General features: G+C 37.6%; 1 protein-coding gene across 1 annotated transcript in view; it reads left to right on the forward strand.

Moving 5' to 3' along the window:
• The window catches only part of ADAM28 (ADAM metallopeptidase domain 28), a 123196-nt gene that overhangs the window by 101133 nt on the left and 9047 nt on the right, over positions 1 to 13016 (forward strand). The gene's annotated exons all lie outside the window — the stretch shown is intronic.

The raw sequence follows: 13016 nt of genomic DNA on the forward strand, positions 1-13016 counted from the left end.
CTTCCAAGTTCACCCATGTTGTTATATATGACAGGATATTCTTCCTTCTTTAAGATTGAATAGTACTTCACTATATGTATATATCACATTTTTAAAAATTTATCATCCAGGGGTACCTGGATGACTCAGTTAGTTAAGCGTCTGACAATTGATTTTGTTTCAGGTCACCATCCCAAGTTCTTGAGATCAGCCCCATGTGGGGCTCCATGCTCAGTGGGGAGCTTGCTTGAAGAGTCTCTCCCTCTGCTCGCCTCCCCACAGGTTCACACTAACACACACACACATACTCTCTCTCTTTGTCTAAAATAAGTAAATAAATCTTTAAAAAAATCTGTCATCCACTAATGGACATTTACATTGTTTCTACATTTTTGGTATTGTGAATAGCTGCAATGTATATGGGATTACAGATAATTCTTGCAGATTCTGATTTCAATTATTTTGGATGAATACCCAGAAATGGAATTGCTGCGTCAGATGGTAATTCAATTTTTATTCTTTTGAGGAATTCCCATGCTGTTTTCCATAGTGGCTGTATCACTTTAAATTCCCACCAACAGCGCACAAGTGTTCCCTTCTCAACACCCTCCCTGAACTCTTGTTATCTCTGATCTTTTTTGATAATAACCATCCTAACAGGTGTGAAATGATATTTCAATGTGGTTTTGATTTGTGTTTCCCTGATGATTAGTGAAATTGAGCGCTTTTTCATATACCAACAGGTATAGGCATTTATATGTCCTTTTTGGAAAATATGTCTATTCAGGTCCTTTGCCTATTTTTAAAATCTGGTTGGGATGCCTGGGTGGCACAGTCAGTTAAGGGTCTGCCTTTGGGTCAGGTCATGATCCCAGGGTCCTGGGGTCGAGTCCCACATCAGGCTCTCTGCTCAGTGGAGATCCTGCTTCTCCCTCTGCCTGCCGCTCCCCCTTCTTGTGCTCTCTGCCTCTGTTTTCTTTCTCTCTCTGACAAATAAATCAAATCTTAAAAAAAAAAATCTGATTATTTGTGTGTGTGTGTGTGTTTTTGAAAATATACATAACAAAAACTACCATCTTAACCATTTTTAAGTTTAAAGTTCAGTGGCATTAAGTACATTCATAATGCTCTACAACCATCATTACTATCCATTTTCAGAACTTATCACCCTAACCAAAAACTTTGTCCCCGTTAAATATTTTCTCATTACTCCTTGCCCCAGCCCCTGATAACCTCTATTCTACCTTCTGTCCATATACATTTGCCTATTCTTGGTATTTGATGTAAGTGAGATCATACAATGTTTTTTTCTTTTATGTAATTGGCTTATTTCATATAGCAAGGTTCAAGGTTCAAAGTTCATCCATGTTGTAGAATGGACCAGAATTTCTCTCTTTTTAGGGTTGAATAGCCTATTATCATTTTATTATATTTATTTTCTGTTTGAAGCAGTTGGGGATAATTTCTGGGGCTCCACATACTCATTCACATTAAGATTGCTTTTATCTTGCTCATTTTCCTGACAAATAATGCTTTTGACACTTTGTTTTACTGTACTTCTTTGAGGGTGAACATATTTTTAAGTTGATAATTTTACTTACTCTATTCCTAGCATTTTAGAAGCTTGTTTTAAATCAGGATTATTTCTATCTTCGTCTTAGCAAGGAACCATATCTGAAGTTGCTTTCTTAGTCTTATCAACCCTCTGCATCAGTTCAGTGTTGAAATCCATGGTGTACAACCCTGATGGGGGGAAGTAACAAGGAAGTTCACGAATATATATAAGTGAAAAACATGGTGGTGACACTATGACTGTAGATAATGATCTCCTCCTGATGTCCTAGTAACTTCTGAGGCAAAATAGTCTCAGCCTCTGAACTGCAAAAATTATCACATTTCTCATAGCAAAGACTCCTGAATCACAGGCCAATTGTTGTGACTCAGCATGTGGCATTTTTCCCTTGTAAGTCAATGTGTGTCACCAATTTGGCTTTCTAAACTATGTGAAATAGCTCACAGAGATTTGTGTGTCTTTTGGGACATGTAACTATAATTGGAATGGAGTCTACAGAAGTCAATTCTAGGCAGGGACTCCTTTAGCTCTATTGCCAATGGTGGAGCCAAACAGATCCAGTAGAGAGCTGAAGTATCAGATGGGAAAATAGGGAAAGTCAAGAGAAAATTCAAAAAAATGTCCAGGAGAGAATAAGAAATTTTTTTTCCTAAAATAATGTTATATGAGGGAAGTAGAAAACATACAGGATAAAAACAGAGACAGACCCCTAACTCTACTAATAGCTGGCTTTTTAGACTTAGCAAATATTTTCAACTCTTTGGGAAATTTAAAAATTTCCCCATCCTTGAAATGGAATTAACAATTTGTGACTTACCAATTTCCAAAGATTTTTTAAGTAACATGTAAAGGCAGTATGAAAATATAAAACAAAAAAGAAAAGAGATATCCATTGTCTAAAAGGATGACTCTGTCCTTGGATTTGTCAGAGGTAAGGCCCTCTCTGTGTGGGCTACTGTTTCACACAGCTTTGAGCAGGATCTGAGAAAAATTACTAATTATTTGTACATATTTCATGATGAGACTGCATTTTTCTTGGTGTTTTATTCTTCCTCTGAAATGTGTCAGGGAGCAAGAATTCCTGTCCCCTTCAAGGGTCTAGCTGGACTAAGAATCAAATTGACATGAGGCAGATTAACATGAGAAAATCAAATTTAATAGCATATGTAAGGGGAATCCAACACACAGGGAAATTGCAAAGACAGTCAGGCAAAATGAGGTATAACTGTCAACCTGAAACAAGAAGGGGATCTGGGACTTCAGAGAAAAGGAACGCACTTCACAGGACATTAAGAAAAGAGCAGATGTTTGGTAATTAGATGTTTGCCCTGCCATACAGATGGGTCACTCAGATAAAATTTACCTCTGCTAATAACCCTGATTCTGGGAAAGAACCCCAATTTAAATTTTCCTGGGTAGTTAAGGGAGAAGCACAAGTTTCTCTTGAGCTTCATGGGGCTGTCAATTGCCTTCAGCATAGAATAAACTTCATGTTGAAGTGGCCCATTTTGGGGTGGCCTTCCCTCAGCCTCTACAAGTGCTTTCAGAATGTGTCTCCATTTCTATTCAGATTTCTCCTATTACATTAAGTCTAAATCTCAAGCAGGACTTCTGGATTGAATCAAACACTGTCTTCAAACTGAGGCTGCCTTGTGCAATGATCATGAATTGATGATTTGGGGAAATCAATATGCACTGAATCCACAATCTATTAGAAACTATGAAATTACAGCTGGTTGTCCATTTGATGATTTTTAAAATGAAAATATCATATGATAATAAAAGTTTACATTTGTAGCATGCAGTATGATTTATACAAGTATGTGTATATGTTGAATACATGACTTCACATTCACCTAATCCTTATAACAAATCCATGTAAAGAATCATTGTTCTCATTTAACAGATGAGAAACCAAGATAAAAATGAAAATAGGTGATTTTTCTCTACCTCACACAGCTAGTAAGGGTTGGAATAGGGATTCAAACCCAACTATTCTGAGTCCAAGTTTTTAATTCCTTCTACACAACCACACTGCTTGCAGCAAAACTATTTTGCACAAAAAGGCACATTTAATATTATAGTACGAGTATAGAAATTCCCTTTTATTTCGAGCTACAATTTATTTTTGTTTTTAGTTTACTGTTTATTTTTATAATAATTTATTTGAGTATAGTTGACAATTTCTTTTATAAAATGTTTCCAGTGAAAATTTATCTGATGTTTCAGTCAGATAAATAGGCCCCCTGACTGTCCACTCCTTCTGAAAATCACTTTGGATTTTTGTCCCCATTCTTGTGACTAGTGATCACCATAAAGCCTAGAAAATGGAAGTCCTCAAAAAGTCTTTGTTTAACAAAGGTTTTCTATCAAAATTCTGGATTTATGCATTGTACAGTCTACACTTACCTGGTTGTTTTCTTTTTTTCTTTAATTCAAACATTTACAAACCCCTTATTTACTATGTTGCCACTGGAAATGGAAAGATTAAACTCTTTCCCTGCTGTCCATGGACTCACAGCCTCCTTTTAAAGACTGACATCAATAAATACAGAAATAAAGTAATTGCTAAAATAGAGGTACGTTGCTAAAACACCAGCACAAGGGAACAAAGGAAATGCTTATCAAGGGAGGGCATGAGAAGTTTCTCAAGGAGATGCCATTTAAATCTTAAATTATAGGCGGTTTATCAAGACTATAAAGAAAAAGGGGACAAGGGCATTGCAGGGAGGGAATGAGGTTCAACAACAGAATGTGTGAAGCCATGATTCATCAGGTTTATCAAGGCTGAACTGAAGTAAAGCATTTTATTTATTTTTAATGATCCCCTTAGTATGTTTATATGTACCACCCTTCATTAAACATGCACACACTTGTGCGCATACACAAATTGAGGAGATTTAGAACATATAACAAAAGAAAAAGAAACAGTTAAGAACAGAAAACATGAAAGCAAGAAAGTTCTAGGAGTTGTAGTACCATGGATCAGACGATACCAGTGAGATATAAAAGTATAATAAGTAGGAGCTCCAAGTTTCATTCCAAACTACAAACAAGCAAAAATATAAACAAATGAGAAGTAAACAGGATTGATTCTAGATTTGTAATGTCCATAAAATAAAAACGCACATGCTATCAAGGATAATAAAACCACATAAACAGAGCAAAACCAACCAACCAAATAAATAAAAGTCAGTGGCTCAGATGGAGTATAGCTCTTCTGCCTCTGAGATCTTGAAAGAAGTTTTCATGATGGTATTGCTCTCAGATTAAATTTGGGAATGTGTCTCTGCCTTTTTCCTGGGTTCTCACGCTGCTAGGCCCTAGGTATTTCACATATACAGACTCTTGGCTCCTTGGCCTAATCCACACGCTGGTCACACCCAATAAGAAACAAACCCCAGCGGGGAACAATGCATAGGTTCAAATCAGGGCATCTGCCCAAACTTTTTGTTAGTAACTTTATCATGTGTCATGGTAATGGAGTAGTTATTTTTAAGTGAGCTGCATATCATGAATTGAGAAACCAAGTAATAGCTCCTTCTCAAGCTATGATCTCATATCAACATTGAACAAATAAAATAGGTATTTTCATCTGTTTTAACAGTACTTAAAGGATTTTTTTAAATGTATATCATAACATATTTGAATTTTCTACTGAGGGAATTTAAATCTGAAAGCAACAATGCTTTTACACTAAGTGACATTGCTTACATTTTATATCACTGCAGAGCCATTATTTATAAATGTTTCTATCTCAATTGATTATTTGAGAATCTGAATCTATTTTTTCTCAAATAGAATCATTCCTAGGCTCATTGAATTGATCTTTTATGTTCACTATGGTATATATAGAGTATCGTATTTGCTCTCTTACCCATATAATGATTTTATCTGTAATCAATTCTGCTCAGAGTAAAATAAACAACGAAGTTATATATAACATTTTTTTCATTTCCTAAAAATCAATAATGAGAGTGTTTTTATAATTTTTTTATTGAATTATAATTGACATGCAATATTAGTTTCAGGGGTACAACATAGTGATTCAAAATTTTTATACATTATGATACGATTACCTTGATAAGATCTAGTTACCAACTGTCACAATACAAAGTGCTTATTATTGACTATATTACCTATGCTATCAATCCCCATGATTTATTTATTTTATAAGTAGGAGTTTGTACCTCTTAGTCCCCTTTACCTATTTCACCCATCCCCCAACCTCCTCTCCCCTGTGGCAACTGACAGTTTGTTCTCTGTATCTATGAGTTTGTTTGTGTTTTGTTTTGTTTGTTCATTTGCTGTGTTTTTTAGATTCCACATATAAGTGAAATCATACAGTATTTGTCTTTGTCTGACTTACATCTCCTAGCATAAATCCTTCAGGTCATCCATGTTGACACAAATGGTTAGATTGCATTCTTCTTTTTTTTTAATGGCTGAGTAAGACTTATGTATACCACACCTTCTTTATCTATCCATCTATGGGTAAACATTTAGGTTGCTTTCATACCTTGGCAGTGGTAAAGAATGCTGTAATGAACATAGGGATACACATATCTTTTCAAATTTGATAAATATCCCAAAGTGGAATTGCTGTGTCGTAAGGTAGTTCTATTTTTAATTCTTTGAGGAACCTCCATACTGTTTCCACGGCAGCTGCCCCAGTTTGCACTACCAAAAACAGTGCACTATTCTCCACATCCTTGGAGACACTTGTTATTTCTTGTCTTTTTGATAATAGCCATTCTGACATCTGTGAGGTTTTGTCTCATTGTCATTTTGATTTGCATTTCCCTAAAATCTGTGATGTTTAGCATCTTTTCATGTGTCTGTTGGTTATCTGTATGTTTTTTTTGAGTAAATGTCTATTCAGGTCCTCTGCCCATTTTTTAATGAAGCAGTTTGTTTTCTGTTGAATTGTATGAATTCTTTAATTTTGGTTATTAACTCCTTAACATTATATCATTGGAAAATATCTTCTATTCAGTAAGTTGATAAAGATTTTCAAACAGTCGTTATACAGATGCAAAAACAAGCAATTATATTTTAAATTTTTTATTGTTATGTTAATCACCATACATTCCATGGTTCATTGTTTGTGCATAACACCCAGTGCTCCATGCAGAACGTGCCCTCTTTAATACCCATCACCAGGCTAACCCATCCCCCCAACCCCCTCCCCTCTAGAACCCTCAGTTTGTTTTTCAGAGTCCATCATCTCTCATGGTTCGTCTCCCCCTCTGATTCCCACTGCCCCTTCATTCTTCCCCTCCTGCTAGCTTCATCTTCTTTTTTTTTTCCTTAACATATATTGCATTATTTGTTTCAGAGGTACAGATCTGTGATTCAACAGTCTTGCACAATTCACAGTGCTCACCATAGCACATACCCTCCACAACGTCTATCACCCAGCCACCCCATCCCTCCCACCCCCTACCACTCCAGCAACCCTCAGTTTGTTTCCTGAGATTAAGAATTCCTCATATCAGTGAGGTCACATGATACATGTCTTTCTCTGATTGACTTATTTCGCTCAGCATAACACCCCCCAGTTCCATCCATGTCCTTGCAAATGGCAGGATCTCATTCCTTTTGATGGCTGCATAATATTCCATTATATATATATATATATATATATATGTGTGTGTGTGTGTGTGTGTGTGTATATATATATATCACTTCTTCTTTATCCATTCATCTGTCAATGGACATCGTGGCTCTTTCCAAGGTTTGGCTATTGTGGACATTGCTGATATAAACATCGGGGTGCATGCACCCTTTCAGATCCCTACATTTGTATCTTTGGGATAAATACCCAGTAGTGCAATTGCTGGATCGTAGGGTAGCTCTATTTTCAACTGTTTGAGGAACCTCCATACTGTTTTACAGAGGGGTTGCACCAGCTTGCATTCCCACCAATAGTGTATGAGGGTTCCCCTTTCTCTGCATCCATGTCAACATCTGTTGTTTCCTGGCTTGTTAATTTTTGCCATTCTGACTGGTGTGAGGTGGTATCTCATGGAGGTTTTGATTTGGATTTCCCTGATGCCGAGCGATATTGAGCACTTTTTCATGTGTCTGTTGGCCATTTGAATGTCTTCTTTGGAAAAAATGTCTGTTCATGTCTTCTGCCCAATTCTTGATTGGATTATTTGTTCTTTGGGTGTTGAGTTTGAGTTCTTTATAGATTTTGGATACTAGCCCTTTATCTGATATGTCATTTGCAAATATCTCCTCCCATTCTGTCCATTCACTTGGTTTTGTTGACTGTTTCTTTTGCTGTGCAAAAGCTTCTTATCTTGATGAAGTCCCAGTAGTTCATTTTTGTCCTTGCTTCCCTTGCCTTTGGTGATGTTTCTAGGAAGAAGTTGCTATGGCTGAGGTCGAAGAGGTTGCTGCCTGTGTTCTCCTTTAGGATTTTGATGGACTCCTGTCTCACGTTTAGGTCTTTCAATCATTTGGAGTCTATTTTTGTGTGTGGTGTAAGGAAATGGTCCAGTTTCATTCTTCTGCATGTGGCTGTCCAATTTTCCCAACACCATTTGTTGAAGAGACTGTCTTTTTGCCATTGAACATTCTTCCCTGCTTTGTCGAAGATGAGCTGACCATAGAGTTGAGGGTCCATTTCTGGGCTCTCTCTTCTGTTCCATTGATCTATGTGTCTGTTTTTGTGCCAGTACCATACTGTCTTGATGATGACAGCTTTGTAATAGAGCTGGAAGTCTGGAATTGTGATGTCGCCAGCTTTGCTTTTCTTTTTCAACATTCCTCTGGCTATTCGGGGTCTTTTCTGGTTCCATACAAATTTTAGGATTATTTGTTCCATTTCTTTGAAAAAAGTGGATGGTATTTTGATGGGGATTGCATTGAATGTGTAGATTGCTCTACGTAGCACTGACATCTTCACAATATTTGTTCTTCCAATCCATGAGCATGGAACGTTTTTCCATTTCTTTGTGTCTTCTCCAATTTCTTTCATGAGTATTTTATAGTTTTCTGAGTACAGATTCTTTGCCTCTTTGGTTAGATTTATTCCTAGGTATCTTATAGTTTTGGGTGCAGTTGTAAATGGGATCGACTCCTTCATTTCTCTTTCTCCTGTCTTCTTTTTGGTGTATAAGAATGCCACTGATTTCTGTGCATTGATTTTATATCCTGCCACTTGACTGAATACCTGTATGAGTTCTAGCAGTTTTGGGGTGGAGTCTTTTGGGTTTTCCACATAAAGTATCATATCATCTGCAAAGAGTGAGAGTTTGACTTCTTCTTTGCCAATTTGGATGCCTTTGATTTCTTTTTGTTGTCTGATTGCTGTGGCTAGGACTTCTAATACTATGTTAATAGCAGTGGTGATAATGGATATCCCTGCTATGTTCCTGACCTTAGGGGTAAGCTCTCAGTTTTTTCCCAATTGAGAATGATATTCGCTGTGGGTTTTTCAGAGATGGTTTTTATGATATTTAGGAATGTACGCTCTATGCCCATACTCTGAAGAGAGTTGATCAAGAAAGGATGCTGTACTTTGTCAAATGCATTTTCTGCATCTATTCAGAGGATCATATGGTTCTTGTTCGTTCTTTTTTAATGTATTGTATTGATTGATTTGTGGATGTTGAATCAGTCTTGCAGCCCAGGGATAAATCCCACCTGGTCCTGGTGAATAATCCTTTCAATGTACTGTTGGATCCTATAGGCTAGTATTTTGGTGAGAATTTTTGCATCCCTGTTCATCAAGGATGTTGGTCTATAATTCTCCTTTTTGATGGGGTCTTTGTCTCATTTTTGGGATCAAGGAAATGGTGGCCTCATAAAACGAGTTTGGAAGTTTTCCTTCCATTTCTAATTTTTGGAACGGTTTCAGAAGAATAGGTATTGATTCTTCTTTAAATGTTTGGTACAAGTCCCCTGGGAAGCCATCTGGCCCTGGGCTTTTGTTTTTGGGAGATTTTTGATGACTGCTTCAATTTCCTTAGTGGTTGTAGGTCTGTTCATGTTTTCTATTTCTTCCTGGTTCCGTTTTGGTAGTTGATACATCTCTAGGAATGCATCCATTTCTTCCAGATTATCGAATTTGCTGGCAAATATTTCCTCATAATATGTTCTTATAATTGTTTCTATTTCTTTAGTGTTGGTTGTGATCTCTCCTCTTTCATTCATGATTTTATTTATTTGGGTCATTTCTCTTTTCTTTTTGATAAGTCTGGCCAGGGGTTTATCAATCTCATTAATTCTTTCAAAGAACCTGTTCCTAGTTTCGTTGATCTGTTCTACTGTTCTTTTGGTTTCTATTTCATTGATTTCTGCTCTGATCTTTATTATTTCTCTTCTCCTGCTGGGTTTAGGCTTTATTTGCTGTTTTTTCTCTAGCTCCTTTAGGTGTAGGGTTAGGTTGTGTATTTGAGACCTTTCTTGTTTTTGAGAAAGGCTTGTATTGCTATATACTTTCTTCTCAGGACTGCCTTTGCTGCATCCCAAAGATTTTGAACAGTTGTGTTTTCATTTTCATTTCTTTCCATGAATTTTTTTAATTCTTCTTTAATTTCCTGGTTGACCCATTCATTCTTTAGTAGGATGCTCTTTAGCCTCCATGTATGTGAGTTCTTTCCGACTTTCCTCTTGTGATTGAGTTCTAGTTTGAAGGCATTGTGGTCTGAAACTATGCAGGGAATGATCCCAATCTTTTGGTACCGGTTGAGACCTGATTTGTGACCTAGGATGTGATCTATTCTGGAGAATGTTCCATGGGCACTAGAGAAGAATGTATATTCCGTTGCTTTGGGATGGAATGTTCTGAAAAATCTGTGAAGTCCATTTGGTCCAGTGTGTCATTTAAAGTCTTTATTTCCTTGTTGATCTTTTGCTTAGATGATCTGTCCATTTCAGTGAGGGGATGTTAAATTCCCCGCTATTATTGTATTGTTGTCAATGTGTTTCTTTGCTTTTGTTAGTAATTGGCTTATATAATTGGCTGCTCCCACGTTAGGGGCATAGATATTTACAATTGTTAGATCTTCTTGTTGGATAGACCCTTTAAGTAGGATATAGTGTCCTTCCTCATCTCTTATTATAGTCTTTGTTTTAAAATCTAATTTGTCTGATATAAGGATTGCCACCCCAGCTTTCTTTTGGTGTCCATTAGCATGGTAAATGGTTTTCCACCCCCTCACTTTCAATGTGGGGGCGTCTTTGGGTCTAAAATGAGTCTCTTGCAGAGAGCATATTGATGAGTCTTGTTTTTTTAGTCCAATCTGATAGTCTGTGTCTTTTGATTGGGGCATTTAGCCCATTTACATTCAGGGTAACTATTGAAAGATATAAATTTAGTGCCATTGTATTGCCTGTATGGTAACTGTTACTGTATATTGTATATTTATAATATAATAATAATATATATTGTATATTGCACCTCATTAATACCCTTCTTTATTTCCATTTAGTTAGATTTTAGTTCTTTTATTTCTCAAGAAAGTGTTTATCTAATATCTTCCATGCTTTTTACAAGCCCAGTTAGTATCTTTAAAATCATCATTCTGAACTCTAGTTCCAACATCTTACTAATGTACATATTGATTAGGTCCCTAGCAGTTGGTACTGCCTCTTGTTCTTTTTGTTGAGGTGATTTTTTCCCTCTTGTCATTTTGTCCAAGGGAGAATAGATGAATGAGAGAACAAAATGCTAACAGGGTAACAACGGCCCCAGAAAAATATACACTAAACAAATCAGGAGAGACCTGAAACCGGGGGAAAAGAATGGGAAAGAAAGAAAAAAGAAAAAGAAAGAAAAAGAAAAAGATAAAAACAAACAAACAAAAACAAAAACAAAAAAGACAGATTATGATCAAGTATGATCAGGCTGGTGCATAGATCAGTGCCATACACTAGATTTAGGGTGTATTTTGGTCTGTTAAAAGAAAGTGCCTCCTCAAATTTTAAAGAAAGTAAAACTTATATATGTACAAAAATAAGGGTAAACACGTTGAAGGGATGGAATATGACTGTAAAGATGAAAATTATAAAAGATTTTATAAAATGAATTGATAACATAAGAAGTTGGTTGAAAAAGAAAGAAGATTAAAAAAAGAGAGGAGAGTGTGATTAGGCGGGAGACTAGAATAAAGCCATACACTAGAGATTTAGGGTATAATTTGGTTTGTTAGAAGAAACTGTATCCCAAAATTTTAAAGAGAGAACAATTTACATATATATATACCAAAAATAAGGTTAACTACTATGAAGGGATAGAATATGACTCTAAAAATGTAAATAAAAAAGATTTTTTAAAAAAAGGGATTGATAAGATGTTTGTTGAAAAAGGGAAACAGAAAAATTCAAAAAAAAAGAAAAAGAAAGTTAAAAAAATTAACTTTGAAAGACTAAGGAATTATGGGAAAAAACCATGAATTCTATGTGCAGTATTCCCCTAGCTCTGGAATTCTGCTGTTCTCATTGATTGGTAAACTTGGTCTTGGCTGGCTGTTCTTGCTGATCTTCTGGAGGAGGGGCCTGTTGCCGTGGTTCCCAAGTGTCTTTGCTGGAGGCGGAATTGCCCCGCCCTTGCCCGGTCTGGGCTAAGTAATCTGCTCAGGTTTGCTCTCGGGAGCTTTTGTTCCCTGCAAGCTTTCGGTACAGCTTTGGAGGAGGAGAGTGAAAATGGCGGCCTCCCAATCTCCGCCCCAGAGGATCCTAGAACTTGGGGCCCCACTCCTCAGTGAGCCCCCAGAGAAAAGCTGTCAATGACTCCCATCTCCCCAGTCTCTGGCCGCCGTCCATGCTCATCCAGCCTGTGACCGAGTGTTTCTATCTCTGGCACCCTACTCGGTGTGGAGTCTCCAAACCCAGCAGATCCTTGCGGTGCACTCCTGCGCTGCTCCTCCTGGGGGAGGAAGGGGAGTCTCCCCAGATCTGCTGCTTGTTGGGTCCCTGCTGGAAGAGCAGTGGCCCGACTGTGCTGTGGATCACGGTTTATGGCAACCCCGAGCTGAGAGCCCACTCCTCTGCTCTGTCTCTATGGCCGGCTTCCCCGCTCTAATACCTGGGAGCTCTGCTGCACTCAGGCACCCCTGGTCCTTCTGTGACCCCAATGGTCCTCAGACTACACTGTCCCAGCGAGGGTTCCACCCTCCCCCAACCCCCGCTTAGCCACTGGAACAACGTCCCTCAGCAGAGACGACTTCTAAAATTTCCGATTTTGTGCTCCGCTGCTATCACTTGCCATCAGTGGCTGATGGAGGCCCCCTCCCCCACCGCCATCTATCCTCCCGAGTATCACCTCGGATTCATTTCTCCTCATGTCCTATCTTCCAGAAAGTGGTCGCTTTTCTGATCAGATAGTTGCTGCTATTCTTTCTTCGATCTCCTGTTGAGTTCATAGGTGTTCAGAATTGTTTGATCCCTATCTAGCTGAATTCCTGGGATCAGATGTAATTTAGGTCTCCTACTCTGCCATCTTGCTCCT

The sequence above is a fragment of the Eumetopias jubatus genome, unplaced genomic scaffold, assembly GCF_037043125.1.
Source record: "Eumetopias jubatus isolate StellerSeaLion01/CBP00866 unplaced genomic scaffold, mEumJub1_p1.0 scaffold_2, whole genome shotgun sequence".
Taxonomy (NCBI): domain Eukaryota; kingdom Metazoa; phylum Chordata; class Mammalia; order Carnivora; family Otariidae; genus Eumetopias; species Eumetopias jubatus.